This window comes from Habropoda laboriosa, unplaced genomic scaffold, assembly GCF_001263275.1.
Source record: "Habropoda laboriosa isolate 0110345459 unplaced genomic scaffold, ASM126327v1 scaffold111, whole genome shotgun sequence".
Taxonomy (NCBI): Eukaryota; Metazoa; Arthropoda; class Insecta; order Hymenoptera; family Apidae; genus Habropoda; species Habropoda laboriosa.
In genome coordinates this window covers 1,099,246-1,112,954 of record NW_017100293.1, presented here as the reverse complement: position 1 = coordinate 1,112,954, position 13,709 = coordinate 1,099,246, and the positions used below count along the sequence as shown (strand labels likewise).

The 13,709-nt window shown below is 40.2% G+C and overlaps 1 protein-coding gene across 9 annotated transcripts in view; it reads right to left on the bottom strand.

Moving 5' to 3' along the window:
* LOC108573909 (ABC transporter G family member 23) overlaps positions 1-13,709 on the bottom strand; it is a 42,957-nt gene that overhangs the window by 12,124 nt on the left and 17,124 nt on the right. The window contains exon 1 of one of the 9 annotated variants that reach the window (XM_017936401.1): positions 1,891-1,963. The exons of 7 other annotated variants lie outside the window; for them this stretch is intronic. The gene's annotated coding sequence lies outside the window, so the exon portion shown is untranslated. Of the gene's footprint in view, positions 1-846; positions 1,300-1,890; positions 1,964-13,709 lie in introns of those variants that run through there. One more of the 9 variants, XM_017936400.1, reaches the window with a different exon arrangement.

Sequence of the window (13,709 nt, the reverse complement as noted above, 5' to 3'; positions counted from 1 at the left end):
TCAAACTTCTCTCTCTCTCGAATCAATTCCAAAGTTTCTCCAAGCAGTAAAACCATAACAGCGTCGCTCGTAAAACGAGTTATGCTTCGTAAAATAAAAGTTAAACGGATAGACATAGTAATTAAAACGTATTTTATGTTACTCGGAGCAATTGTGCCATGCGTAATTACGAGCAAATCGATTACGCCTGCGATCGCAGGTAGCAAACGCGGAAAAAACGTAGATTTTAAAGGCCTCGGTGCGTCGATCGGATCGTCCATGACGCAAGCAACGCTAATTGAGCATGGTAAATGAAACGTCGAATATTGTTAACTTATGCGTCAAGCATATACCCTCACTTCCGTAACAAAAACTCGGCAAAGAGTCCAAAGTTACTCTCGAGTGGTAAACGTTGTCATCGTAATGTTATCAATCATCGTGCCGATATATTCTTCTATCAGAATATTGGTCTTTTTTTTTTTTTCAACTATAGTATGTCATTGTCATTGTGACTCAATTCTTCGCGAGACAATCATCGATCGTACACACAATCGAGTTACAGATGATGGCCACGATCCATTCAAGATAACGATGTGGCAACGATTAGGCCACTATTAAGTCACGATAGCGATTACGAAAAGAAAAAACGAAGGATCGATTGGTAAATCGAGTCACGGACACAAAGCAGGGTCGAGTTTCGAGTCACGGTCAAGTGACAAAGGCAGCCAAGCTTCGAAGAAGCGTCAGAAGCATCGAGATAAACGGTGGTGGAATTGGATCAAGAGGAGAAAACACACTGTGGGAGATTGGAATCGGTAGGAAGTTCACTCGTTCGTAGTTAAGGAAAGCTGATTCTCTCACGATTACCTCGTTTCAAGATGAATCAGTCGTGAATCATCGTTGCTCGCGTGCACTTTAATCACTCACCGAATTACACGTTCCATTCACCACACTTTGTCAACAGAAAACGTTTCTCTCTCAAGTTCCCACGAATTTGTCACAGAAAGGCTAAATGTTCTATCCAGGGTGAATTAACTCGTTGAAATTAATGTCCGTTTGTCTGCGCGGTTCTCACGAAATTGTTTCGATGTAATCAGACGTCCCTAATGAACAGATTACTTAATTAATCTGTTTCGAGACGCTGATGTATATCGCATGGAAGTGTCAGGAGTGAAAAATTTGCAATTTCTGGTTTATCGCCTGGGATATCTTTTGACAGATTTGCTGTTAGAAGAAATGTCACACGTTCAACTGTAATATTTCGTAATTTGCTAATTAAGTAATGGAAATTTTCTTTACGCTCTTCTGATAAATTTCATGATTTTGATTCGAGTACTATGGGTACGTTTAGTTTTTTGAAAATTCCAATATTTGCGGTGGAAAAAATATGAAAATATTCGTCACATTTCACGGACACTTGCACATGCGTGTGCGTTCAGTTTTTCTTTCTTTTATTCCAATATTTACGACAGAAGAATTATGAAAATATAGCGAATAACAATTCGTCACATTCGCTTTTCATGAAAACAGCAATATTTATGATAGAAAACTTATGAAAATATAGCGAGTAACGATTAATCACACTTCACGTTCACTGTTTTTTCAAATTTCAATATTTACGATAGAGGAATTATGAAAATATAGCGAATAACAATTCATCACATTCACTTTTCACGAAAACTGCAATATTTATGATGGAAACATTACGAAAACACAGTGAATAACTATTAGTCACACTTCACGTTCACCTTTCACGAATATTTCAACATTTATCCTAAAAAAAAAAATATATATATAAAAATACACTGCACAATCTCCTAACAAGAAATACACTTTAAAACGAACAAAACATAACTATATAAAAAATCCCATAATTTTTTCTTAACTTGAAAGAAATCTGAAGAGATTTACTTAAACAATCTTCATCTCGTTTCACGCGAATCGCGGCGTTGAAAGGAAGACACTTTATCACTGTTACGCTACCAGAGAACGAACGAAGGATGAAGAATTGTTCGATTACGGCTGGAGACCCTAAAAACCGAAGCCTTGTTGGTGGCTTACGTGTCTCGCGACGGACTTCGGTCAGTTCGTATCGTTTAGAAAGACCCAAGCCATGATGGCTTACATAAGAGAGCGGCTTTCTTTTCGCTCACGTTTGCCGGTTCATTGGGCAACGTGTATCGAGACGTACCTGTGTGCCGACACGCCGCGATATTGTGACGTTTCACGCTGGCGAAAAGTAACCCGTTCCTCTTAAAACGTATCGCCAAGGCCGTGCAAACATTTCTCCGCGATTCTGTTGACATTTTCACCTGGCCGGTTCCGAGAGAATCTCGCCGTTTGCCGAGGTACCTGAAATTTTGCTCCTTTCTTTTCGGGGAACGAGAAAGTAATGTGAAATACGAAGCCTGTGGAAATTTGTACGTAATCATCTTTATTAATCGTCTCCGTCGATATTTGGAATTAACAGACTAGGATGGTTAACAGTGATTTGAATTTTTTATTTTGGCATTCCCATTGCAGAGCTGAGAATTTGGCAAAATTTCATTTTTTCAGGGGAGAAGAAAATTCATCTTGCGAATTAACGTGGGATTGCCTTTGAAGTGATTTATATTTCAAACAAAATCAGTGCAAAGGACATTCTTTTTTCTCCTGAAAAATGAAACTTTTTCAGTTTTGCAAGTTTACAACTGGAACGACGATTACGATAACGTAAAAGTCTTTCTTCGAAACGTCTAACATTCCTGGGATGATAATTCCACGTCACGAAATCGTATTAATATATAAATCTGCTTAGTCACATGTTAACGATGACCATAATCCACGATCAATAGGAGGAACATCAAGCCACACACACGAACACATACATACACTTCCAGGATTATGTAATACGGATTTAGCATCGTCTAAAACACGAAACCGACGATTGTCGAAAAACCGATACGGATCTGGCTGTTAAAGGTCGCTATGTAGAATCGAATCGCTTTCTCAGTTCTCCGCGAATCTAAACCAATTCCGGCACTGTTGAATCACGAGTTGATCATTGCGCGGAACGCACTCGTCGCGAACGAGGAAAAGCCAACAAACCGTTTCGTAACATGCCTCGTGTGAGTAGATATATCGGAGGAAAGCAAGTGCTGTGAAGACGTTTCTATACCTTCCAGTAGCCTCATTATGGCCATTTATTGTTCTAATAACACCTTCAGGGAGAAGAACGAAAGTGTGTTATTTGTCAATTTGAACAGACGTGAAGAGTAATTTTTTCCGTGATAAACGAAGAGAGCATCGGCGTGCAACACGATGAGACGAAATATACAGATTATTATTTATTTCACTGTTAACAAATTTCTTTATCATTACGTTCGTTAATGATATTTACTGTTTTAATGGTACGATAAGTGAGAAGAGCTGAAGTGTACCCATTATTTCCGGAGAAGAATAGAAACAGACTAAATTTTTGTAAAAAATAAAGAATCCTGAATAAGATTAACGAATGACACGAAATATTGTTATTCACAAAGAACGACACATCATTCTCACGTACCATTCCAAGAAATTTCCTTACCACAATATTGTCACATCTAATAAACCATCGTCCACTGTATTTGCATTATTAATTCTCCTAATACAAGGTTTTTCCCCAATGTTCCTAGAAATATTTGTACCAATCTCGAGGCATCTATCCACTTGCACTTAATTTCCTTAGTAACGTGAACTGTTAGAACATCTCGGATAACGTCGAAATAGAAGAAAATTTCCTACCGTGCATTACGTGTATCATGCAAATCGAAGATTAGGCGAATATATATGCATGCATCTGGTTTAGACGAGCGATTTATGGCTGAAGTTCGTGTCGGATTGCAATCTTTCTCTATCGTAAAAGGTATCTGTGTCACGATTCATCGTAATTATCCTGCGCTCTATAACGTCGCTGATGTCTAGACTTTATTATCCCTATTATACCGAATTGCGTTCCTGCTGGGTTCTCTGAAAATCGTTCAGGTACACGCACGCTACTCGCGAGTTTCGACATTTCACGTAACATCCTTCGATGTAAGATTCGTGTGTTACTCTTGCACACGTTGAAGGAGGAGATCCGTCGGGAAAACGGTTAAACCCGCGGTGTGTAAGAGTGAATGGCGGGTAACGCGTGGTTTCTGAAGTAATTAACGGTGTGGAATTTCGCCGGAGGTGGGAAAGAGGGGTGCCTCCACACTCTATCTATGGCGCTTGCACAAAAATTAAATAGAAAGGGGAAATGTTTCGCGGCTGGGAAAATGTTACCCGAGCCGTAAAAAATATATACGACGGCGTTGTTATTCAATTTCTGCGCGGATTGAGCAATCGCGTGATAACCATCGGGAGGATTCTACTGTACGCGCGTTTCGTTGGATTTTACAACTTCTTTGTGAAGTTCTTCTGTGTGTTGTGTGATTTCATTTATTCGACTGTCGTAGAAATTCGATTGGAAGATGCTTCTTTTATTTTTTGTTGAAATTGGAAAGATTACAGTATGAATTAATTTATAATTCTTAGGTCACCCCTTTTTTAGGAGAATAAATTATTCAATTTCTAAGGAAATTCAGTTGAAAGACCGCTTCTTTTATTTCAAATTGAAATTAGAAAGATAGCAATATAATAATTATCTTCAGGTCTCCCTTTTTTTAGGAGAATAAATTATTCAATTTCTAAGGAAATTCAGTTGAAAGACCGTTTCTTTTATTTCATATTGAAATTAGAAAGATTGCTATATAATAAATTTATAATTCTCAGGTCACCCCTATTTTAGGACCACAAATTAATTAATTATTAAGTAAATTTAATTGGAAGGCGCTTCTTTTATTTGATATTAATAATTAGAAAGATGGCAATGTAATAAATTAATTATTCTTAGGCCAATCCTTGTAAGAGTGTAATACTGATATGAGAATTCTTTTCTTTCAATTTTATGAATTAAGTAATTAACGTTGGACTGTTATAAATATCGCAAAAGGCGAATAATTGAGGACTGACTGTTCATGGTTGATTTGTGACACGGACAGTGGTACAGTTGCGCGTCGTTCGGACGTGTAAGTAGATAATGAGCGCAGTAGCCAGACAGAGCAGCCAGAACTAATTCACGGTTAGATTACTTAATCCGCCGTCGCGGCGTTTCAAAGTGACGTGCGTCACTGTCGCGTCGTCAGGGGAATTCTCCTTATCTTTGGATAAATGCAACGACCGACGAACTTTAATTATAAAGAGTGCACAGAAAGTATTCGTATTAAGAAAAAAAAAAAAATCACCACTGTGTGCAAATAGATTTTTCACTAATTTACAGGTCTATCAAAAAATTCTAACGGATTGCAAAGCTAATGACTAATAATTATATCAACAATTAAATCAACTTCAACTATAGCGAGAGTATAGAAAGTTCATTTGAATATAAAATAACTTACAAGCGTGAGCAAACACTTTTTGTCACTAATTTAGGTATCTCAAAAAATTCTAATAGATTACTTAAAAATAATGATTAATTATTGTAAATATAATTTGGATAAATCATAACCGACGAACTTCAACTGTAGCGAGAATACAAAAAGCACTGTTGTCATAAAAAAAATTACAAATGTGTGAAAAAACTTTTGTCACTGATTTAGGTCTCCCACAAAGTTGTGCCAGATTTCCTTTGAAATTTCTCACCGATGCTAACGAATAACGATTGCAAATATAATTTGAATAAATCCTTATAACCGACAAACTTCAACTGTAGCGAGAATACAAAAAGCACTGTTGTCATAAAAAAAATTACAAATGTGTGAAAAAACTTTTGTCACTGATTTAGGTCTCCCACAAAGTTGTGCCAGATTTCCTTTGAAATTTCTCACCGATGCTAACGAATAACGATTGAAAATATAATTTGGATAAATCCTTACAACCGACAAACTTCAACTACAGCAAGGGTACAGATCCTAAGTGTGTGAAAACACTTTTGTCACTAATTCAGTTCTCCGGCAAAGTTGCACCAGATTTCCTTTGCAATTTCTCACCGATTCTATTCCGTTCCATATTACCAATAATCCGGAACAATTGGTACAGCGCATAAGCGGGTGTGTCAGCGTTCGATCGATGTAATTGAAGGCGCTTAGTATTCGAAAATCGAAGAGATGTCGGGGCGATTGCGCAATCAGGCATTCCAGAGGACGACGTACCGCGAGGACGCGTGTGGAAAGACCTGGCCACGTGAGTCTTCGTTTTCTGGGCCATGGTCGACACTCGAATTCCCGATTCTGCGCCTCCTCCCGTTCCTCCTCTGATGCTTTCTCAGAAAGTTCTTACTTTCCTCTTCATCTTGCTCACCGTTACAACCACTGACGTCATTGTGACAATAATATCGAGGCACCGTAAAAACCTCCAAGGCGATCTCGCACGAAAGGGAAGAACCAACGTTTCAGAGAAACAAAAACAAAGAAAAGAGAAAATCAAACATGAGACTTTAAAGGAAGCTAGCTTCTTTTCTTTTTTTTTTTTTTTTTTTTTTTTTTTTTTTTTTTTTTTTTTTTTTTTTTTTTTTTTTTTAATCGCGAGAGGAAGACAGTCCCGTGACTGATTTCGCGGCAATACGCGAATAAGTAATTGTCGTTCATTTAATGTTGAACGTGTTTCCTAATCGCCGTTGTTACACAGGTTCTAATAGTATTACCGCATACACGGTCATTTCATAATTGCATTCGAAGCCGTGCATCGTCATGCAATCTAACCATCTAATCAGTGTTAATAAAAAAAAAAAAAATAAAAGAACGATCATTATTTTCTCCTCGTTACGCCTCGCTTTGTTTCCCTCTGTGTACGTTTCAGAGGGTGTTAATTCGTCTTTCAGAGATACGAGCACCGGTGTCACGCGATAATGTATCGAGTTGCTCAATTCGAGGATGACTAACGCGAATAAAATTGCCGCAAATTCCGAAATACCCGAGTTGAAAATATTTTGAAACGAGCGAGGAATGGGAACGACTTGTACGACACGTTGCGTCCAATTAAATCAGTCTGCAGACACTACCTTTCTTCTTTCTATTTTATTAGCTATCGGGGAAATTGCTGGTTTTAAATTAGCGATCGTTCTCTCAAGTGTGTCCACTCTCACCGCGCCTTTGTTTTTCCACTTTCGTTCTGATAAACGGTCGATTTAATAGCCGAGTACCGAGGCTAAGAGTGATATTTAATTATCGTGGAAAAAATACTTTTTATTCTCAGGTCAATGATATTTCAATCTCATTATTTCGTTCGTCTTACATAAGTTAACTAGAAAGTGAACTAAGATCATGGTGGATAGATCGTCGAGCTTCAATGAACCATGAATCGATGTGTTAAATCGCATCGGGCAAAACGAAATCGTATGGGTTTATATTGTCTGATAACTTTCGCGTCTTCTGACTAGCGAGAAATTCATCCTTTCGAAACTGTTCGATAATTCAATAAGGTCGCTAATTTAACTTGAACTTTCTTTGCCGTTTCGTTTATTTCAATCCGTAGACTCTTATAATATCAATTGCCTCGTATTTCTCATTTTCACTTCAAGAGTATTCTATTATGGCGAAAATTTCAAGTTTAATCCTGTACTCGAAGTAGTCGAACGAAAATTGATCTCAATTTAATATCAATCAGAGACTCCACGATTGAGGTAGATAAGTAAATGTTTAAATGCTACTGGCGCTTTGAAAATTTGTTCGATTTATGCTATTTTGGGGTTTTTTGGCGCACTTCCATATTAATTTAAGCCTTAATTTTCTCCTCTGCACTCCTCCACGTTAATTCGACGAAACAAATTTTAAAATGACACGGCCAAAAAGAAATTTTGCAGCCGTTGTGGAACATCTGAATCTGCCACGCGCGTTAAAAAGGGTTAAAAAGAATAATTTACTTGATCTCACGCTCGGAAGACAGGTCATCTATTACAGAAAGTTGAACGAAAACATTCTCTAACTTACGAAATAGAAAAAAAATGAAAAATAGAAATTATTTCCAAAAACCACCGTGTTCGTTCCTATTATCTTCCCCTTTTTCAAAGGTAAAAAGTGCGTACGAAAAAATCACGATTCTCGAAGGAAAAAAAAAAAAAGATTGATTAACCTATCTCCACTTTCATTTTGTCACGATCGAGTGCAAGGGGATCGCGTAAGGAACACCGGTTATCTAAGACAACGAAAAACACGTACACGCGCGTCTGGTTACGCGCGCGGACTCTCGATTAGCACCGCGAAGCGATTTTGATCGCGTCGAGACGGCATTCGCTCACGTACGTCCCATATATCGATCGACCTTGAGCCATCGATCGCCACTTGGATCGCCAATCCTCACCAATCGCCACCTCCTTGCTATCCTTTAACCAACAACCCCTTTCTAGTCGTTTCGCTCCTCCTCGATAAGGGTCCACAGCCTTCGCCTTGACTCATTTTCGATTAAACATTGCGCACTGGTCGTTGCTGCTCGATCTCGAGCGTGACTTCCATTGTGATCGATACACACTGGACCTCGTTAAATCTGACCTTCGTCCATTGTTTTTCGCAATAGTTTTTTCCTTTAACGACAGGCTTCATTTCGACCAACAATACTCGTGGCAAAAGCTATCGAAATTTCACGAACAAAGAGACAGAGATTGCTTCGAGGAATAATCTAAGGTCATTGACCTCGGATAAACACTCTGCGGATTTTCGTGCGAATTTATATTTTTGGGAATGTAGCGAGGAAACTAGAATTTGGGTGGAAAATTGTCAAATTATAAAAAGCACTGTAATTTGGATATATGGATGTAGTTTTTCATGTCACGTGCATTCTGTGCAATGTTGTACCTTTAAATTTCCTGTAAATCCGCAGACTAGTTATCGAAAATAACTTCTTTTCTTTCGCAAGTTACACAATGCTATTTTTCATTCAACCTTCCCGATGACCTGTCCATAGAGCAAATATGTTTTTCAGCTGGCCGAGTCTTTTTCGCGGCAGTCTACAGAGGTGTGTAAAAAAGTTTACTAGCATAGCTCGAGCTTCGACTTCCTCGATGAACTCGTTGATCTCTTCATCGAGAGCCTGTGTAGCCTGTACTTTGACCCTGGTTACCTTCGAACGGAAACGAACGACGTCTTTGCGTTTGCGTCATTCTCGTGGAATAACTTTGTGTGGTCGTCTCTTGAATGACGTGGAAGGAAAGCCATAATCGTTGACAATTTTACGTGCGATTCTATCATTTCTGCGTAAAATAATCATAAATAATCGTTTTCTTTCGGTAAAATTACGATAAATGTGACTTGACGAATGGTAATTAGCGCTTCTTTTTCTCTCAAATTCACGATATCTATTTTCGTTGGAATTTTTACCTGAGAGAGAGAGAGAGAGATACCTCGCGGTGTCTCACGATGAAACTTTCTTTTTTCAGTAATATAACACACCAAGAACGATAGAACACGAACGGTAGCGTGCGCTCGGAGCAAACGAGCGATTAAAAGTGATGATTAATAAATCGTGATTTATCGCGGGGAAATCAGCGCTGCTGCGGTAACAGGTTGAACAACAGAGTCCGATCGAACCAGCCCGATTATGGCTGACAATTGCACTTTAGAACGCGACGATTGCCGCCTGTTCGCCGATCGACAGCGGCCATGATTCATGGTGACGCGTGACAATCCGCGGCAATAATCCTCGGGACGATCTGATTAGACCGCGTTGCGGATTCTAGCCTCGACGTGGAAGCTTGCCCGGTCGCCTACAGTAATATCCAACGGCGTACGATAATATTCGTGATTGTGGAAAGAGACTCTCACCGCCAAAAGGGATGTCAAGTTAAATTTATCGTTGCCTGAGTGGCTATGAAAGTTGACGAGTAGCACACCGAGGTGGTTGGACGTTTTCTAAAAATATTCAAACTGGATCGACTTTTCGAATTTTTCAACACCACCTCTCTCAATGCTTTACCGCGTCTGAAAAATTCTTCGTAATCAATTCCGTTAGCCTTTTCGTAATCACCGTGACGCGTTTTTATTTCCTACTTGAATAACTGGGAAGCTAACGTCGATCTTAATTTAGCATCGATCGTAGAACAGGATAATTTATTACAAAAAATTAATTAATTTTAATGGAGTAAAATATAAATAAAAGGAGTAACTCAGTCACGAAAGGGTTAAAGAATATTCTACAGTTCTCAATGAAATGTACACGTATTTCGTCACTTTGCACGCGCTGTGAAAGGGTTAGGTTCGACAACCCTTTCGATTACGCGATCCGATCGTCACGAGGAGCGGGAAAAAAGCGAGCATGATCGAGAAAATCCGGAGAGAAAGCATTCCACACGGCCTGCGGGGCAAGTAAAAGTTAATAATGTTGTAGGAATCGCGCGGCCAATCGGTTATTCGTGCCCGCCTATGGGAAAAACGGCCTCGTTCGATCATCGATTTCACCCGCGGATGAAAAATCGCGGGAATACACGTTCCAAGTCTTTTGTTTACCGAGCACTGGTTTCGTCCGCGACCGGCTGACACACTTATTAAAATCGTCCGAGTGTCCGCTGCGGATTCCCGCTTTTACTCGTTCTATTGTGTTCCAGCTCTCTGGGACTTTCGTTTAAACTCGTTTTTTTTTCTCTTTTCTCGTTGGTACATTGCTGATTGCACTGTTTTCAGGAAATTCCACGTTAGCATCATAAGCAACGATTTTTTTTCTTTCTTTCGTTGATACCCTGTTATGTAGATGAATTGGTAAAGGCCACGACAGAATTATACCTGTTAACTCGCAAGAACTTTATTTACCACTCGAAAACGATCCATTAAAGAACTCATCGAGCAGGAGAAAATTCCGTGCCACGAAGCTCCTTACGCATGGAAACCTGAATCTTCAATCCACGCTTTTTCTACGTTAAAAGTAGGAAAACTTTCATCGATCTCGAACAAGAGATTAAATCTACTCCAGTACTACGCGTGTAATTGATAAGAACCGGTGAAACCTTGAATTCTAATCCTTACAAAATCACCAACGATATTCAACGAACCGAGTAGCCTTAAGAATGGTCTTTGTTCCATTGACGTTTCAGAACAGATTCTTCTCCAACTGTTCAGTGCAAGTTAATTATCGCCTCGACGTGCAAACCCACGGCGGGTATTCCACTGTGATCTCAATGGCCGCGAGAAACGATACGGTACTCTTCAACTCCCCGAGAAGAGCATCGAAACCACGAAATTTGTAACACGTGTCCGTTAACCTCGATTAAAGTCAATTTCAGTTTTCAAAAACGGAAAGACACCGTGTCACCGTCGTATTACAGTGTCGCGCTCGCTTAACCCGCGAGTGACTTCGACGCCCGCGTAAGACATATTTCGTGCAACAAGACCGTGTACTTATTTAATGCACACGGTGATCAAATCGAACCGTGGCAGTCTCGATTCGCTGATCTTTTCGTTTCTCCTTACGCAATACGTATCGTTCGTTGATTCGTCGTTAAATTACACGATTGCGCCACGTAACACGGTTTTTCACCGCTGCGATAACAGGAGGGATGGACGGTGTTGCGTAATTTGTGGCAACAGGTGAGCGACACGAGGCCCGAAAAGTAACGAGGTCGACCATCTTTGGGATTTTTCATCTGGCGCTTCTGTCATTGACTTTTACCGTTGTGCTACTCCGGGCTGCGGAGGCAATCACGTTGACCGCTGCTCTGAACGGCGAGCCCGTTTTACTTTCTAGAATCGTTACGGATCGCGACTAATCGTTCCGTCGATCGCGCGAAATTTGTTCTCTCCCCCCCTTTTCTCTACGGAATCTGCCGGCGTTTCGCGAGAGAGCCTGGAAATTTCACGCTTTTCGTTTTCTCTTACGATTCGATTTAGACGGCGAGATTGTGCCGTGTATACGTTGATTCAGCCTCTCGATTTTTAGGCGTGTCAGGATAGAGAAATGCGTCGTTCAATTGTCTGTTTAATTTAGAAAAAAAAATAGTATTTCGGGATTTTTCGAGTCTCCAAGGAGAATTTGGCGATTGGCTGGTAATTCTTTCGCCTCTAGTGGCCTTCGAAAGTGTCAGAAAGCTCGGATGAAGACGCTCGATGTCAAGGAACGCGCAGGTTTCACTCTCGACCGAGGGAGACTCGCACGGATCGTCGCATCATCGTACGTTATTCTCTTTTGTGTCGTCGAGAAAGTATATTTCTACACAAGCGATCCTCGCGTGATTTCTATATACTTGAAACTGTTCCACGGCCATGCACGCAGCCACCTTCTTCGTTCACCGAGGAAACGATAATTAACCTCTCTCTCTCTCTCTCTCTCTCTCTCTTTCAGATTTAATCTGCTTACAGACAGATTGTTGCACCCGCACGAATCACTCGTGTACGAAAATACACGCCTCCGTTCTCTCTAATCTCGATCGACGCTGCCTTGTAACGTATCCTCGATATTCAATTATCCAGCTCTCCTTCCTCTAGAATCTTCCGTTAGTTTAAGAGTGAAATTCGAAGGTGCACACTTCCTGGAGTCTCTCTATCGATTAGACGAGCCGGAGAAGGTAGAATCGTGTTCGAGCATTAGCGTGATTATTCCTCATATCTCGAGGCTAGTTTCGACCGGTAGCCAAGCTGAATTCCTGGTTGCCAGAGGTAAAGGGGCGATAGTGAGGAAACAGGCGGAAAATGGGCGCGTGGAACGACCGGCGGGAATGCGTTCGATTTCACTGCGTGCGCATACCGAGATTGTCAAAATGCTGCAACTCCTCCTGCGCCTCACTTTCTATTTCATGTTGCACGAGGAAACAGCTGAGACTCCCGTTCCAGTCTCAACTATACGTATGGAAAAAAACGATTAATTACGGTTATCGAACGTAGCCGATTGATCGATGGAAATCGATTCTGTAAGTGATTGATCATTCGAGCGATTGTTTCAACGTGCTCCAAGGAAGCTTTCTTTATCACGTGTTGGTGATTGTAGAGAGAACGATAAAGGAGAATTTCTTTTTTTCAACGTTCAACTGTACTTTGTTACTTTCGATTCACTGTTAAAAGGATCGCGAACGATCGTAAGAGATATCGATTGAATACCATTGATCTTTTGAACGTTCGACCGATCGGTATACCTAGGCGAGATCGTTACGCAACGATCACGGATTGGAGGAATCGCCGGAGAAGTACGTAAACACGAGGAGGATTTTTCGCGTTCTACGAAAACCGATTAAGATCGCGATTTTGTCATCATCGCTTTCGAATTTCCTCACGGGGGAATCCAGCTTTGGTAAGCGTCCACGAGGTTTCTCACTTTTCAACGGAAGCGAAGGGGCGCACAGGCGTCCGACTAATGCGAACCTTACGCGAACTCGAACTCGTTCGTTTTTCGCCGTATTTCCCTTGAAAATTTCAAGTTTCCCAACGATGAAAATTTGCAAGATTCCTACTCTACGGAATTTCAGACAATTTTCGATCGTCACGACAATTCGACGTTAACAACAGAAGCACTCGATTCGCTGAAATCCGAATTGTGAATTTCATTCTATTTCCCTTAAAATTTTAAAGACTTTCTACTCTGAAAATTTGCAAGATTCATACTCTACAAAATTTCAGACACTTTTACTCGATAATTTTCGATTGTCGAGACAATTCAACATTAACAACAACGGCACTCGACTTGTTGAAAGTCTCGTTGTGAATTTCATTGTATTTTCACTAAAAACTTCAAGTTTCTTAGTTCTAAAAATTTGCAAGATTTCTACTCTGCAAAATTCT